Source organism: Sparus aurata, chromosome 15 (assembly GCF_900880675.1).
Source record: "Sparus aurata chromosome 15, fSpaAur1.1, whole genome shotgun sequence".
Classification (NCBI taxonomy): Eukaryota; Metazoa; Chordata; class Actinopteri; order Spariformes; family Sparidae; genus Sparus; species Sparus aurata.
The window spans coordinates 3569467-3586025 of NC_044201.1; the positions used below are offsets into that span (position 1 = coordinate 3569467).

The 16559-nt window shown below is 40.4% G+C and overlaps 1 protein-coding gene and 1 long non-coding RNA gene across 4 annotated transcripts in view; one reads left to right on the plus strand and one right to left on the minus strand.

Moving 5' to 3' along the window:
- The window catches only part of ndst2a (N-deacetylase/N-sulfotransferase (heparan glucosaminyl) 2a), a 64036-nt gene that overhangs the window by 32690 nt on the left and 14787 nt on the right, over positions 1-16559 (minus strand). The window lies entirely within an intron of this gene.
- LOC115596339 (uncharacterized) lies at positions 1909-4249 on the plus strand. The gene is made up of 3 exons (XR_003986884.1): positions 1909-2322; positions 3016-3151; positions 3845-4249. It is a non-coding gene; the product is annotated as an uncharacterized LOC115596339 (long non-coding RNA).

The following is a 16559-nucleotide window of genomic DNA, read 5'->3' on the forward strand; positions in this document are numbered from 1 at the left end:
ATGGCAGAAAATTACCTGGGCATTACCTAAGCTAACGTTATGTCGTGCTGTTCAAAACGTGTATCTGAAACGTAACAGGTTTCCTCTATCAATAGAAAATTAAGTTTTACAGTTAAAAATTAATCTACAACAAAATAATATCTCTCTCTACTGTATAACCAAAGACTCGACATGCTTTATTAGGCCTAAAGTAATCTCTCTTTAACAAGTGTCAATGGTACAAAAAAATAAAATAAAAATAAGAATCTCTCTGAAATAATGATAGAAATGATGCGTATCCTGTATTAACCAATCACTAACACATTTATCAGGATTTTTTATGTAGCCTAATCCATCTATACATTAGGGTCGTTTTCACTGGTTTGAACAAAACTGTATATATAGGCCTATAAAAATTTATAACCTAGCTTAGGTACCTTTCTTTCACCCTTTTCTCTCCCTCCACGTCGGACTGTTGTCTCTACTCTCTTCGTCTTTCGCGCGCTGCAGCTAGACAGGGAGGTGGTGACTCCGGTGTTGGTTTTTCAAAATAAGGGTAGGCTATTTGCAGCGTAGCGTCACATTTCATGAAAAACGCCATGTTTTGTGCCAAAATCACATTTCATACAATAATTTACATTAATATAAACATAAAACAACATAAAAACAAGGTTAAAAAAAACCCAAAACATTATTCTGAAGGTGTGGCGGCTTTTATTTTTGCTATTACATGTAGAGGAAACCTTGATATAAAATAGCATGGTGATTTTCTAACTGATGATTTGAGTGAGGACAGAGAAATGTATCATCAAAAGTAAACTTTTTGCTCAGGCCAACATGTTGCTTCACAAGTTTAGTATGTATCTGGTCCATGTGAAATGTTCTTTATTTACAGGTTTCTGTACACCCATGTATACAGCTTATCTGTGTTACAGGAGAAGCAGTAGAAGGAGGCGGATAGTGGGTTATAATGATACAATGACGTTGCTGCTTCAGGGTCCAGTGTTTCCCACACATTCATTTATTTGCAGCGGTCCACCACAATATCAACATGGGCTACCACATATTGATTTTCTATTTTTGGAGCTGCTCATCCAGTTCTCACTTACTCAAGACAGTGCACCATTGTATACTCCGATACAGTGGATGGCGGTGTGGTTTTTAGTCTGCTGGTAAAACCAATGAAGAAGAGGAGGAGGACTATTTAACACAGTTGGTTTGACCGGCTGGCCTTATTGTCGAGATCAAGCCCCCGCAAAGAGCCAGTTTTTGTCATGGCCAAGCTGTGTAATTACATCATCATGTGATGGAATGGGGACTTTTTCCTAAAAGCTAACATTGTGAAAGTCGTGTCTGCAAAATGGTAATAAAAGCCTCACAACCCCACAAAATGACTCGTTCTACAGTCAGAATTTGGGGAATTCGGTCCAATAAAAAGATTCTAAAAGAGCCGCCAGATTACATTTTATACTCATCCTTTAGCTCTGCGCTAAACCAAAAGTTAGCCGGCTCGGTTGGCGGAAGTCTTGAGTGCGCATGCTCTATGGCACTCCAGCTGGACAGCCAATGCCACGATTAAAGTCTGCTTCTGTGGGAAACACTGGGGTCCCAGTTGGTACACTGTCACTCTGTGTCCATTATGTGCATCTGATGTACAATTTTTTATTTATTTATTTTTTTTTACAGATACAATTTTATGTGTTGCCTGGATATGTCTGAAAACAGCTTCATAGGGTGCACTCAAACTAGTCCAGCCGCACATTGCCCAAGCTTGTTTGACCTCCAAAGTCCAGTTTGTTTGACTAGTGTGAGCGCTCTGTACCGTGTTCAAGCATGGTACATTTTCTCTGCCCTGGCATGGTTGAAGAGGTGTGCTTTGGCACGGTACGGTTGGTCATGCACAAGCACTGGTGCACAACGTCGACATTAAAGGAGTCATATTATACCCTATTTCTACAAGTTAATCTAGTTCCCTGGTGTCCTAATGAAATGTCTGTGACATGCTTTGGTCAAAATACCATAAGGATGAAGCACAATAGCAGTTCATAACTGTTCAATAACCCTGCCAAAACAGCCCTGTTCAGAACAGTCGGTTTTGAGTGCCTGTCTCTTTAAATGCAAATGAGACACAGGTAATCCACCCACTTCTTCCGGGAGGTGTGACGACGCCGGCACGCTCATGCTACCATGACAACAACTGAGCGTGAACCCTGGGAGAAACATGGCTGCAGGAGGAAACTTTGCTGTCCAACCTTACATGTTTGAACCAGAGTCAGACCCTGAACAAGAAGGAGCTAGCGAATAAGTTGCTCAATGTAGACTGCAACAAGACGTTTCTGAATGGTGAGTTATGATCTTTATTTTACTTTTTTCTTAAAAATGTGTATGTTTGTACGTCGGTAAATACGGTCGCTGACTAAATACGGTCGACCGCTGACCGCTCTATGTGTAACTCACTGCTTATAAAAATCTAGATATGTGTTGAGTAAACATAAGTAGCATGCTATTCCCGTTACACGAGTAAATTTCACAAGTCCGCAATGTTTTTTCGGCAGCTACGAGTGGGAATGTAGCACTTTTATTCTCAGCTACGCCATAATAATGTTAACTGTTACGTCATTATTTTGTCCGACATCTAACTCACAGCCATACACTTTTCACGTGTGTGCTAATTTTTCAACCAAGTTGTGAAACGGGGGATGTAGTGCGGGCTGGGGCGACTGTCTGCCAGCTCCGTATCCCCATAGTTATGTCTGTTTATCCGTTTGTACTGCGTTTCAACATAATGCACTAATTCCAATTAATAACGTTACATCGTTGCACATGCTGACCAGTCGTTATTGCTAACAACATATTCAAATAAAAAAACCGTTAAACTGATATGTTCCCTTTTTCCCCTCTGGTTTAGGTGTGTACTTATGTTTAGATGCATAACAATGCATACAGCGCCTGAGAATGTCTGCTTGTTGAATGAAAATGTAACTATTCAGTCATATTATCAGTCATCAAACGTCACTTAACCTTTCACATTTACAGGTTATAAGAAGACTAAATCAGCTTCAAAACTCACCTTCCTGCATGGCAGACCACCCTGGCCTCGTACCAGTGTGCATTCTCACTTCAGAATGCACTAAATATCTACAGAGCCTTTACGTCTGAGGGGAATAGAACAGTAAGTGTTTTTTTTTTGCATACCGTAAAATATCAAATAATAGCCGGGCGTTTATTTGTTTGTTCCAACCACTTAACAGACCAGGCCTTTGTTTTGGACAGGCGTTTAATTGAGACCCGGCTATTATTTGGTAATATACGGTATAAATTCTGTTATTGTAATAAAAATATGAGTAATGAAATAAATTCAATTTTCCACTTTGTTACATTGCTTATTTTTCTTTTTGAAAGGCAGTTTGACAATTGTTAAAATGTTACATATCAAACACTAGAAAAGATACATTTCTGCAAAAAAATCAATTTGCAAGAACACAGTTTATTAGCAACATCTACACCTAGGTCTATGACAATCTTGCTGCTCATAAATGGTGGAAATACAAATTAGATATTGTGCAGGAATTTATGTTTTGTACTTTTGGATACTCATCCCACTCCTACGAACCTGTCTCTTGATGATCATAATTCTTATGTCTACATGTCAAACACTGAAAGTACAGAAAACAGCTTATATAATTTTATAAATACAAGTACAGCAAACAACACACAACTATTCAAAAAGTTACTGAATGTACAAGTAGTTTTTATTGCCTGTTGTTAAACAGTAGGTAATATAAATATTTACAAAAAAATATAAGGTAAATCAAAAACTATGTCTAAATATAAATGTATAACTAAATATATCCACTCTGTTCAGCCGTTACAGATACTTGGCATATAGGAGCTTTGAGAGCTGGTGTTGGGGCTTTCTGGGCTGAAGAGTTTGTGTGGCACTGCCCAGCTGTGTGGTGCTGCGTATACGGATGGAGTTCCCCGGCACTCGAGGCATCTACGTGGGGTTCAGACCGGCCCTTGATTGAACCTTGTCACATAGTGGTCCATCACCTCCTTCTTGTCCAGCGTTTCTAACTGCTCAGAGAGTGCCTCAGGAATGGAGATCTTCAAAACCTCATCTGCGTATGAACCAGGGTCCTGAAAAACCTTCTCAAACACCAGGTCCAAGATGTCATCCACCTAATCTGCAATTAGAAAAAGTGAAATATTGTGCGTACTTTATCGTGTTTTATCGTATATTTATTAAAAACAAAACTAGAAAAAGCCATAGACACTGGTTAATTTATATTTTATGTATTTTACAAGTATTTTTTAATGTCTGTTTCATTTTTCTGTGTGATTTCAATAAAAAGGTTTAAAACTTACGAAAGGTTGGTTGCTCCTTCACTGGCTTTGCTGTGTATTCTCCTCCTTTCTTCCACTTTGGAAATGAAGCCTGAACAGTGGCTCACCAGCTGAGGTTGTTGCCTGTGGACGGTCTGTATTTTCATTGAAGTGCAGGGCTGCCAGGTATAGTCTTGGGAGGAAAAATAATACAATGCTAAATAAGAATGCGAGTACATTGTACACATTGCAAAAAATATTCCGAAAATGGTGATTTATTTTCAAATAAATAGCTGTATTTAGAAAAATGCAGGACTCAAATGTCCTCTGATGATGATTAAAAAATCAATTTGATGAGGAAGAATCTGGCAAATCACAATCCGAGCAAACCCATGCAAATCCCTCATTTCACATTAGATTTTAGTAAGTGAGCAAAAACGTACACATTTGCGAAGCAACTTTTCTGTGTCCGTGTCTGCATATAACTAACGTTAATCGTAGCACAGCAAGCAGGTAACCCCTGTCTCCGGCTTCAGAACAAAGTAGTGATTGCTTTACTGCAGGTAACGTTTTGGTACTCTCAGATCGGGTCTCTGCAAGCAGCTAACACTACACACGTAGTTACATGAATACTAACACAAAGGAAGTCTTTAGCCTCCTTTAGCACAACATGATAATAAATTAACGCAGCCCACCGTCCGTGAACAACTGAGACCATTTCATACCGTCTGCTCGGCCGTGAGCATGTGGAGGAGACGGTCTCCCATGCGTATTCACGTCGGAGAAGTTGTTCGCGGACGGTGAGCTAGCTAGCTAGCTGCTCGGCCTTGAACATGCTAGCCAGCTAGCTAGCTAGCATGTTCACGGCCGAGCAGTTGTTCACCGGCCGATTAGAAGCGATCATATATGAATATCCTAATTCATTTTCTCAATTCAGTGCCATGTTTTAAAAGACTGCTGATTAACATTACAGTGAATCATATGACCAGTAAGCCAAACGTTGCAACTTAACGTTAGTTCAGCCTCATATCTACATCGACGGTTAGCGTTAGCTCATGTGCTAAACGGCCAAAGTAACACAAACGAAACTGTTTTTTTTAAATACTTACACGGACAGTGGGTATGGATCCATCTTCTAGGAACAATCTCGTTGCCAGTCCAGCTTTATACTGACCCTGGTTGCTGAAACAGTCCGGCGTGAAGTGACTGGCACAGACAAAAACACTTTTGCTCACTGAAGCTGGGACGTTTCCCTGAAAAATAAAATTTAGCCACTTCGCTCTGATATCCTCTTTGGTAGGGAAGCGATGACGGGAAACATGAGTATCCATGCATCTCATGACATAGCAGGAGTGCTTGGCTTTCGGGTTGTACATGGTAGCGGTCAGGCTGTCGCGTACGAGTGAGGCGAGAAAATGGCGGATCATCGTACAGTTGGGGGTTCATGTAGCCGGCGTAATGTGGGAGGAGATATCCAGCATGAGGGTGGGAGTATTCAAATCACCCGCTCTGTTACGTAACAGCGCGGGTGAAATCCAACTGGCTCCTTTAGAGACACATTTCCTGACTGCGTCCGTTTACAAAACATTGACTTAGTGGTCAAAAATCATTCTTAAGGGGTGGGGAGGCACTCCAGATATGCAAATACACACACTAAAGCAACGAAAAAGTGAGTTTTGCATAATATGTCTCCTTTAAGTGTTATCTTGTGTTTCACTCCGCCTTACATTATCAAGTAATCCAGGAAAGCGAGAGGGCAGTCAATAACTAAAGGGACACAAACTAAGCCATAAAAAAGGCAGTAAAGTGCGACCGGGCTATAACATGATGATGTATGTATGTATGCCTGTGCCCACGCCCAGAGCAATGTGAGTGCAGGCCAGCAGAGGACTGGCGAGGAGGGACAATCGCGGTTCAGCATCATACGGATCAACTTGGCCAAGTGTGAGTGCAACTGTGGAAAACACTGGTGAGGTAGCCTACAATACTGAATTTATCTTTTTTGCTTTTATTTCCTTTTTAATTTAATTTCTATCAACTCTGTGGGTCTGAAATAAAGATTAAGTTGAATTGATGTCAATCCAGTGACATCATCTGTATCTGCCAAAAATGCACACTTACCAGTCTTGTAACAGACTGAGACATGTTATTGCTGTTGGAGCTGATGCATGTAGGCTGTTTTTAAGTGGACTGGAATCAGTTAAACAAACCAATGTCAATTTTTTTTACTGTCCTCTATTGTGTTTTGTCCACTTCAAGTTGCAATGCCATTTTCCCATTACATTCTGGCCTAGCTCCTCGGTTTCAATGTAACATTTTTTCCCCACTGGCCCACTTGGCCAGTAGATCAGAGTTTCACTGGCCCAGCAGCCAAAAAATGACAATAATATTTTTTCCCGTAACGTGGCGATTTATTATACATAACATATACACACAAAAGTGAAGTTCCCTTTATATTTTGTTGTTTTCCTTTATTTATTGATACGTCATGTTGTTATGTTAAACAAAATATAAAATTGGGCAAATCTTGGGTGAATGCGGTTTATGAATGTAGGTTTCTCTATACTTTGTGAAAAGTCTGATAGTATGGAATACACATGGTGAAGAGAACACAATGTAGTTTACAGAAGACATTTTAAAACACTATTTACATTATTTACAGTACAATATGTTTTAACTTGCTAATGGTAATGATTCAGTGCTATTAGATAGATAGATAGATGCATAACTTTATTAATCCCAGAGGGGAAACTAGTTGTTTTTTTTACATAGATAGATATTTAGATAGATAGATAGATATACTATGGAGAGCTTTGACAGGAAACGCTTTGACTTTGAAATAACCTGTTCAGCGTTTTCGTTGCTAGCTTGAGTTTTTTTTTTTTTTTTTTATGAATACCAGACATCAGGTGCAAAAGCCAGGTGGTTTACCTTATTCTTGGTAATACTGTATTTGCAATAAAATGTTCAGTTAAACAGAACCCATTGGTTATAATTCTGGTGATGATGAAACTCTGACACAGACAGCAGATGAGAGGACAGAAGCAGCAAAATGCAACCAGAAACATGATCTTAGCATTTCTCAGCTGTTTTTTTCTGTTCATTCACCTATGGGTACTGGGAAAAATGCTTAGGCAATGCAGCCAAATTATAGGCTAATGGTAAGGAAAGCCCTGATCTTCTCATATGCACTCACTGGCCCTGACGAGTCAGTAATTAGGTCAGACCCTGACAGGGATGAAGAGAGTAACACACAATTGTTTAAGGGGGAGATGAGTGCAGGTTGGCCGCAGTTGAGAGACGTCACCACAGCCTGCTTGGAGGCAGGGCAGGCGCAGCTCCAAAAGTGCTGGTGAAAAAACGCCACTAGTGTTGCAGCTGATGTTGCCAGTGCCTCATTCAGACCAAACACGTTCCCCAATTCATTTGAACCTGGGTGGTGTGTCTGGGCTGCAGTGGAACAGACTGCAAGTGGTGCCAAAAAATGTTGAAACAGAAAAAACTTTGGACAAACACAATCCCTAGCTGACCACCAGACTTTAGGACTATCAACATGGCTTGCATTAGCAGCATATATAATCAAAAACACAATAGAGTGTGACGTTATGATTCACTTTCAGTCGTATCGCATTCTGGTTATTTATTGAAAGTAAATGTGTTTCTTCACAAGGGGGAACACGAATTTTTCAATATGTAATGTTTCACTTGTATTTCACCATTTGGTTTTGTGCACCTGTTCAAAACTCACTGTAACGGTATGCCTTGCATTCTGGTTGATAAGTATTATTTTGTCAAAATGTAGCTATATGGCCTTTGTCTGGTACTTTCTTTAAAAAAAATGGCTATTATATTCCTTTTATTTTTTTAAATGTTCTTTTTAACATTTTCTTTGAAAATGTGAATGACAGTTGACAAGGCATAAAAACAATGATGTTAATGTTGTTTTTACAAATCAGGACTTCATGGTCTTAACAATGGCAGAGCCATCAGTGCTGGAAGAAACGTTAGCAGTGTGGCCATCTGTATGGTGACAAAGAGGCAGAGGCATGCAAAACATGCCTGTTGTTGTATGCCTCCGCACACCAGTCAAGTTGTAGTTTACATCCATGTCTGTCCAGACTCCTTTAATATGTAATGAATACTCTGAAGGCATTTAATAAATGGTAATAAGTATACGTTTTGGTGAAATGGATGATGTATGATTCAAGTGAATAAGGTGCAGATAGATGAATGTTTTGTTTTTGTTATGTTTATGTATTGAAAATATGCAGCTTTTATTTTGTAGACTGCTGTACTCTGATTAATGGACAGACTTTCTGAAAGGGGATCATTGAGAATGCCATATACTTATGTGCATCGAGAATTGTTTTGCGTTCGAATTGCTGACAGCCGAATCATAATCGAATGGTGACGCCAGTGAAGATTCACACCTCTAGCTGGATGCCCGTTTACTGCGTAGCGGCTGCAGTGCTGAGCTGCTGCTGCTCACTCACGTGTTTGTGTTCACATAGGCTGCGTTGCTGCTGCAGTAGGGCTCCTACCTGGCCCATCTGTTTACATGGAGTTGGCATTTGCAGTGTCCAACATAACATTTTTTTCTTGCTGGTCCGCTTGGCCAGTAGATTCGAGTTTTACACGCCCCATGTGTAATTTTAGTGGCCCAGCCACGAAAAAATTAAAATAACTGTTTTTTTGAAAAAAAAAAACAAAAGAAAAACTTGTTTATTTATTGAAATTGTTCCCATTTAATTGTTTTAAGAGTCTGTCCCTGCAAAATCAGTATGATCTGGCAATGATGGCAAAAAGTAATAGGAGTTTGCATAATAACAAGCATTAAAATTTCAAAATTGAAATTACAACATATTTAATATTTTGAGATGTATCATTTCTCTCACTCCTATAATTCTGTTATCATTTTTCAGGTGATTGATGTTCTGAAAGCACTGTACAAACAGTACCATTAATTCTCCCGAAGTGGAGGGATCAGTATACCTGGCTGAACCACCGCGACGGAGTATGTAACGCTGTTTCTGATTCATTTAATTTAAGGTAAAATTTGGACAACTGACTGCATAATATATGAATCAGAAACAGAAATGCTTTACAGCAGTTCCCATTCAAAGTCAAGAATATGCAGAAAAATAGTAATAATAATAATAATAATAATAATAAACTATATATATATGCTGCATATTTATAATAGAAGTCTACTGCAACTGTACTTTTTTTTTACCATTAAATGTTATTTTATACATTATCATATTCTATAATGTTCTGTCATGGAGTATATCACTTCACTGCTAACAGAAAAGAAAGCAGCTCACTGCCAGTTGCAGCTTCTTATCGTGATCTGCAGTCTTTGTTAATTTTTGTCTCCATGATTGTTATTATAAGTTCCCATCAAAAATCACAGTTACATGTCAGGATGTGGTTATTATAGACATATTCAATATTTAACTGCCATGTATCATCACAGTAACAGTGTTACATACATTAGCAGCTGTAAACACATAAAAACATTATAAAACACATCATGTGGTCCCCTTTAAACGCTGGGTGGAGGGGTATATTTTGGTAAATAACCACCGGTTCCAAATAAATGCAGAGTATAATTTATTTTGAAAAAACATCAAGGAAGAAGATGTGACCACTGACACTGCACGTTTTTCTGCTTCGCTTTTTCACGTGTTGTGTCCAGAAGGATGCTAGAGAATTCACAGAGAAGCTGGAGAAGTTTGTGACATTTTCACCCCGGATTTTTGTGAGGAAGGAATTAAACGCCTGTACCAAATAAACGCCTGGTCTGTTAAGTGATTGAAACAAATAAACGCCCCAGCTATTATTTGGTATTTTAAGTTTGTTCCCGCAGCATCAGCACGAGCTGAACAATAAATCTAACACAGCAAGAGAGGCGGGACTTAAGGCAGAACAGCCAATCATCAGCCGGTCAGTCCCAAAGCCGGTGTCATGTTTGAAGCAGCAACAGGAGAGGGAGGGGGAGAGGAGGCAGCTGCAGCGAGTGCAGACTTAGAGCGGCCAGAGAAACTGAGCGACTGTAGTGAGGCGTTTGTGCAAAACTGCGGATAAACTGCAGAAAAAGTGTGGGTGTTGAACCCTCTCACCGGTAAAAGTGTGGGTGTTAAAACACCCACATCCCCCACGGGTGCGACGCCCCTGACCGCGGTCAGCCTTTGCAAGAAACTGCCGACATACTTCACAATACATTACGCCGTCGCGGTGGTTCAGCCAGGTATACTGATCCTTCCACCTCGGGAGAAATCCCCTTTTCCTCCTCTCAGACTCGTAGCACTCCTTCGCCGACATTTTTCCTAATCACTAATCAAGCATTTCCCGCATGCATTCCAGCAAATCACGATTGTCGTACGGGCAGTGAGTGGCCAATCACTGTAATCAGTGTAATCAGCGATTGGTCAGTCACTGGCCCGTCCAATCGACATGCCCTGCACCTACTTTAACTGGCCCCGGGCCAGCGGGCCATGGGTTATGTCGAACCCTGATTTGATAATTATCATCAAAGATGATATCATTTTCCATTACCCTCTTTGAATGAGCAAGGTATGGAGGACTAAACCTGACATATGTATAAATAAATGAATGAATGAATGAATGAATGAATGAATGAATACATAAATTCATAAATAAATGCATAAATAAATGCATAAATAAATAAATAAATAAATGTATAAATAAATAAATGCATAAATAAATAAATGCATAAATAAATGAATAAATAAATAAATGCTGAAATAAATGCTGAAATAAATAAATAAAAGTATAAATAAAAGAATAAATGCTTTTTATTTATTTCTACATTTCTGTTCACCTACATTTATTTATTTCTGTATTTCTGTTCACCTACATTTATTTATTTCTGTATTTCTGTTCACCTACATTTATTTATTTCTGTATTTCTGTGTCCATATGTAAATGAGGAGGTAGGAGGTCCTAACCTCAGTCAAGAGCATGATTGGTTACAGGAGTGTGCTCGATGAGGGTCTACTACTTCTGCCTTACTAGCGGCGCTGATTCCTGTACACTGTACAGGAATGTTGCTGGCTACCAGTAAGCCCGCTCAGCTAACTGTTAGCTGCAGTTGTTGACATTTGTTCATGTAGCTCTGGTTTAGTAATGAATTTGACTGGCGTTCATTTTAGCTTGCGAGGGTCCCAGGTGTGCTGTTGGTGTGGTTTGAGAATCCCGTCTGGAGAGAGAGGGGTCCTCGGCCATGTCCGCTAACCAGGAAAAACATTCTGCTCATCGCTCCAAGTCATGTATATGTATGTGTCTGTACTCTCAAATAACTGGGTGGAACAGGCTGAGGCATTTGTTCACGCCGAGCGGCCCGAGAGCGGCGTGGAGACCCCTGTTAGCTCTTATGTTAGCTGTTAGCTGCTCGCTGTAGCGCAGCGTCCAGGTTACCTTGTGACACCGGTTACCATCGGGTATTTTTCATTTCGCACTGCGTTCAAATGGTTACTTAAAGCCATCGTTCCGAGCCGCATACATCGTTATTAAGCTGAAGCTAAGTCAGTGTGAAAACTGTACACTGTCATACAGCCTGCTGGTCAAACAGTCTGCAGAGTACGTTGACATCCAGCCCGAGCTCAGTGTGAGGTCAATCAGCTGTGGCAAATCAAGAGACGTCCAGATCAACCTGTGATACAAACACCAGTAGCAACAATGGTTCATAGGAAAGCCCAAACATGTATCTCACTCTCGATGGTAACGTGTCAACAGTTATCCTGGACGGTACGCTCTTAGCGCTACAGCGAGTAGCCAACAGCTAAAAGCTAACTGCTAACTGCTAACAGCTAACATAAGAGCTAACAGCGGTGTCCACGCCGCTCTCGAGTCACTCAGCGTGAACAAATGCTAAATACTGTTCCACACATGAGTTATTTGAGAGTACAGAGATTCACGAAAAGGATATGAGACCGACAACATGCACTTTTGGACGATTTGTGCTCTGTAGCGCTTGTCTAACAGTGGTTTGCAGGTCGCAGCCCCGGCATCTCCGTGTGGATAGAAGTGTTCAAGCCACATCAAAACGAATACACATATACATGACTTGGAGCGATGAGCAGAATGTTTTTCCTGGTTAGCGGACATGGCTGAGGACCCCTCTCTCTCCAGACAGGATTCTCAAACCACACCACCAGCACATCTAGGACCCTCGCAAGTTATAATGAACGCCAGTTAACCTGTCACACTGGTCGAGGCCATTAAGCCAACTGGAGCTGGTTTACTACATTACAGACAGCGAGGCTTGGGATCAGGAATCGTTTGCTTTTGTCTGGCTCTCCGATTTGACCAATCGTGCTCTTGACTGAGGTTAGGACCTCCTACCTCCTCATTTACATATGGACACAGAAATAAATAAATGTAGGTGAACAGAAATACAGAAATAAATAAATGTATGTGAACAGAAATACAGAAATAAATTAAAAGCATTTATTCTTTTATTTATACTTTTATTTATGTATTTCAGCATGTATTTATTTATGCATATTTATTTATTCATTTATACTTATGTCTGGTTTAGTCCTCTATAGCAAGAAAGCATCAGCGAGAAAGAGAGGGAGGTCAGTAGAGTAAGATAAAGAAAGCTCTGTAGTAAAATGATGGTGGCTGATGATGTAAATATGACTTTTTACAGCTAATTTTCAGGTCCGTTTTTGCTGAAAACGAGTAATATGATTGACACATAAAAATATATCTTATTTGTCAAATCTCGTATCACCAGTATATCAGTGTAATGGAATGGTCATTAGCTGGGCTGCAGTATTTATTCTGGTGTCCAACTCAGGAATACATGTATTCGTGCCCTCCTAATTGATATTAGATTTTCGCCCCGGCAGGTTTTAATTTTAAGTTAAAGACTGCTTTATCACACCTAATATGTTCTACAGCTCACTTGGCTTATGTACCTCCACTGCTACAACTCGATCCTGGGGGAAATACTGTGGTCACAATCTGCCTTCTTCTCCTGAATTATGGTGTTAGATAATGGCCAGAACAGTGTTTTTTTGCAGAATATTAAGTTATCACAGTGAAGTTGATCTTTGACCTTTGGAAAATAAAATGTCATCACTTAATTTTATTCACATGAATTTCCTTCCTACAGAGAGTCCAGATAGTGAATAAACTTGGACCATACCACAGTTTAACTAGAATTGATCTCAGACCAGAAAAGCATTCATTTTATAAATATTCTGGGTGAGGTAATGAAATCAGTGACACTGACAGACTGTTATGACAGAAACAATGTCACCAACAATAAAACAGCCAGAGGTTTGAAGTTGAATGCTAAATACAAGCTTACTACAGCTAAATGGTACAGTTTGTGAGGAAAAAATCTAATTAAAATTATGATTATACAATATTTAAAGCCACGACAAAATGATTAAAAAAACCCCCAACCTTTTAATAGAATAATAATACATTATAGAATATAGAATAATATTTTGAGTTTTTTAATAGATTAACCTGTTCACACCCACCTATTTTCAGTAACTTCGCCTATTTAGCATACCCAAATGGAAAAGCTGATAACACAAGAACTACAAGTCCGAGATGGATGTATGATACGCCATTTGAAAGCTGACAACCTCTAGTTTCTGTGAATGTGTTTATTTAGCATGTACCATACACACAACCATAATGACATCAGTTCAAACATGGCTCTAAAACATTTTTTTTGTCTTCGAAAATAATAGGTCATATTTGAATAACAATAACTAGGATGTGCTTTATGTAAGGCATATGGCAATATAGCACATACCTTCCTCATCTTGTCAACTACACCTGGGTGAAATTTTAGACTTCTAGGCCTACCCTTATGGGAGTTACGGAGGTTTTAGTTTGTGGTGTCACTGGCGTCCACGAACCTCTCCAAAACGTCTCCAAATGGCCAAATTGTGCCAAATGCTTTTACTCACTTCTGTGACACTGGAAACATTACTGAAGCATTCTGGTGACTATAAAACCTTTCTCCATGATTCAAAACATAATTTATTCACACATTCATTTGATGGGTGGTTGGAGGGGTTTCCACACGCTTCTAGGTGGCCATATTGAGATAATGTCATGTGACAAGACACTACAGAATAGTTACCATTATACAAAAATGACAGACTATACTGAACTGAATTTCAAACAAGGATTGTATTATCTATCAATACACTATTACTGTATGTATAACTGTGCCAATATCAACAAAATATTAGTGTTTGCCATCAAAGTCCCAAGCACTGCGTCGGTGAAAAACAGTCTGAAAAACTGCAGTGGACTGGTTGCCACTCTGGTCTCCTGCTGTGGTCCGGGCTGTCTCACCGGCATGAAGGCAACTTGAGTAGGCTCAACGTCGTCATCCCCCACATCATGCCACTGTTGTTCCTCTGTGTGGGAGCTATGTGCTCTGGAGGATCCTCCTCTTCTGCCCCTCCCCTGGGCACGTCTGGCAGCACGGGAACGTCCAGCAGTTGGTGTAGAAGCTGCAGCGTCCCCTGAGCCAGAGGGGGCAGTGAAAGATGCAGCGGGGGAGGTAGCACTGGTGGATGCAGAGGATCGTTGCCGCTTCTGCCGACCACCTTCAGCAGGAGATGGGGTTTGGCGTCTGAGTGTCCTACTTTGAGGCTCCCAATCCAAGTCACTGTCAGACTGTGACCTACAAAACACAATGCAATGCACAAATGTTACCAAATATAATGAAAAAATATATAAATGCATTTGGGGTGTTATTTACATAGGAAACAAATAAACACAGATATGATATTATATATTACACAAAAACATCAGGGAAATGACTGTACATAAACAGAATAATTGAATTGGGGGAATATTCCCAGTGTCTGGTCAGTGAAAAAGATCTAGTTCAATTTGTTTACAAGCTTGAAAAAAAAAATCTAAATAAAAGGGAATTAGAGGCTGAAAATGAATCACATTCATTTTGAGCCTCGTCGCACCGTCTGTCCCCGGGGGGGGGGGAAGAGAGAGACACGGACGGACGGACGAACGCTCATCGCGTCAGCCGGGGGACGGACGCTCGTCACCGTCACGCGCGGAGTATAGCGCCGCTGACCTAGCGGTATAGCGGTGTAGCGCCGCTGTTCCACCGTCTGGGGAGAACCCTGCTTAGGCGGGAGGCAAAAACGCTTGGGCGCCGCGCCTAAGCCGTATAATGGCAGGGAAAACCCTGACATTATAGAATAGGATTACAAGGATTACATAACTTTAGTTGAGTAGTTGAGTAGCTAGCTAGCTAGCTAGGCTTAGCAAGGCTAATTAGGCCCTGGGGCGCTAACCATTTAGCATCATTTATGACATGCTAATGTATACTGTACTGTTCACTGTAATCATAAAAAAAAACCCACCCACCAACTTTCATTCAAATTTCACTCATGGCTAAATAAATAAATAAAACATGATCAAAGATAACGTTACTCACCGATCTAAGATGTCGTCAAGTCCCTGAGCGAACATCTCCTCTCTCTCAGAGTCATACTCACTGTCTTGACTCTCATCAGATGATGCTATAGTCCATTCCTGGTCATCTTCTCGGATATATTTGGATTTCTTCCTGGCTTTCGCCATTGTAAACTCTGAAAATGCCTACGAAGAAATGTAAATGTTTGCTGCGTCTCTTCACCATGCGTCTGCTGTGTAAAGTCCGCCCACGAGTCGCCAGACGCACGGAAACCCCTCGGCTCTTAAATACCTGACCTGGGCACGCCTGCCCTCATTAGAAAGGTAAAATAATTGGCTAGAAGCCTGAGTTATTGACATGTCGATAGCCAATACGCTATTCCTATACTAAGGCAGCGAAAAACAGTAAACAAAGTCTATTGGTCCTTCAAACAGGCAGTGCTCGATCTACTTCAGGGGCTCTGCTGGGGTGAAAACTGAACAGAAAAAGATGGGGACACTTTTATTTTGTAGCCAGCAAAGTGATGAAAACAAGCATACCCAACATCACCATACAGGAACTAGAAAACATTTCGGTGCGGCCGGTAAAGTATGGACTTTATTTGCCGGACAAAGTTGGCAGACGGTAAACAAATGGACTTTACAGGACGATATTCACAAGCTGGAATAATTTTATGAAAAACCATTTTGATGCTTTTGATCAGTGGATTCTTACGGACAACTGGAATATAGATAATTGAGGAATGGACACATATTACGGCTTTATGGCCGCTTCAAAGGTAGGGAGTCGCCATGTGTTTCTTGTGTCT